Raw genomic sequence first — 2,104 nt, forward strand, 5'->3', positions numbered from 1 at the left:
TCCATAGTTTTTGGCTATTAAGAGCATCTTTCTCCCCGCCAAGAATGCTTTCAATTATGAACATGAATTTCTTTTACAATTATCTCTCATATACTACAAGCACGGAGACTCGGTGGCTAATGCTTTCAATTGTGAACATGAATTTCTTTTACAACTGTATCTCATACACTACAAGCACTGTGACTCAGTGGCTAGTCTGTTTTGAAAAGCGCACTTGATCTCTCTTTGTTGTGTGTTATATATAAAAGGGAAATTTACCGTCACTCCCCTACACTTGGTATATATTTACTAAAACTCCCTTGTCTTTTACTTTTTTACTGATACTCTTTTGCTTTTTGATTTTTACATCTTTTTCTTCTTTGCTCTTTTTAAATATCCAGATTGCCCTTCTTTTTCACTTGTAATCTATTACACTTTTTTCAAATGGATTGGTTCAAAACATAGTTTGCCACTAACAAGTTTTGTTTCATCCAATCATCAATAATATTGATATAGTTGATGTGTCCTCAAAGATATTATTCATTTATTTATTATTTTTTTTTTTTATTTTGTCTCATCTAATCATCAGAGATGTTGTTTATTGATTATTATTATTATTATTATTATTTTTATCTCATCCATCATCACAAATTTAGTGATCTATTTTTTTATTGGTATTAGATTGGTATCAGTCTCAGCCAATCTAAAGATTAAAAAGTTAAAAACATGTAGTACCCGATTAGAACATATGATACCGATATAGATATAGATCGGATACAATATTATTATTTTTCAAATTTTCATTATCTTTGATGATTGGATGAGACATAACTTAATTGTTAGTAGCCTGGTTCAAACCATGTTTTGTACCAATCCATTTAAAAATGGTGTAATAGGTTACAAGTGAAAAAGAAGGATAATCTGGGTATTTAAAATGAGTAGGAAAAAAAAAGATGTAAAAATAAAAAAATAGAAAAATATCAGTAAAAAAGTAAAAGGCAGGAGAATTTTAATAAATATGAACCAAATGTAGGGGAGTGAGTGTAAATTCACCTATTTAAAATTTTTAAGTATTAATCTCTCTCTCTCTCTAACAGTGGCGTAAGCGTGAAGAAGCTTTGGTGTTAGTAATGGTGGCACTTGGCACCATACAAGATTCCATTTGGTGACATGTTTGAGATAGGGAAGATGGATATGGAATCTGAGTCAAAGCCCACCAAACCATGTCATGCAATTGTGGATCGTGTGGCCCCTCCGCAATGATGATAGGAGAGAGGGGGTGACCCGCTTTTCATGAGAGCAAAATCATTTGACAATCAGTTCAAACATGGTTGAACTAGGGCTATGGGATAATTTTAATAAATCCCTATCTTTGAAAAAAAAAAAAGTTGAACCAGGCCTACTCTATTGATTGATCTATGTCTATAAGATGCTAATTAGACCTAGAGGTGATATCAAGGAGGTGCAGATGATATTTAGCTTGAATGTGATGAAATCTAGTATCTCTTATCTTTGATTTCACCGTCAGTGTCACCTTACTCAAATGGAGGTATTTTATAGACATTTAATATTAAAAGTTCAAGGGTTCAGTCCGAAGTTTGTTACCCTAAGTCCAATAAGATTTACCAAAAGAAAAAAGGGCAATAAGATATTATATTTATGTGGAAAATCAGATCATACGGTGCCGTGTAAAGAAAGAGGCTTCCCAAGTCTTCACACCCAGAAGATACTCTCTAAATAGGATTTCATCACCAATCATTTTTTGTCTGATGCACCAAGGGGTGGATTTTCCTATGATAGAGAACACCACAGAGGAGGAACCAGATTTAATATAGACATGGGAATATTCTTTCTAGCTAGCTCCTTGGCTAATGACATAGTTGAACGATAACTAGTCTCAGCTTGTTGGTCGCCAGAATCCATTATGCATGACAGTTTGTCATTGTTGGCGAGGGGCAACATCAATCTCTAACAAGAACATGAGGTGGGGTAGGGTGGGGTTGTTGGTGTATGATGTCGTGTATTCTGTCGCAGTTTAATCTAGGGAGTATTGGTACAAGTGCCTTGATAGGCAAGATAGTGGTCATGCTTGCCAGTAAGCAGGCCATGGGGGTTGCAAGAGGGC

This window comes from Macadamia integrifolia, chromosome 13, assembly GCF_013358625.1.
Source record: "Macadamia integrifolia cultivar HAES 741 chromosome 13, SCU_Mint_v3, whole genome shotgun sequence".
NCBI lineage: Eukaryota > Viridiplantae > Streptophyta > Magnoliopsida > Proteales > Proteaceae > Macadamia > Macadamia integrifolia.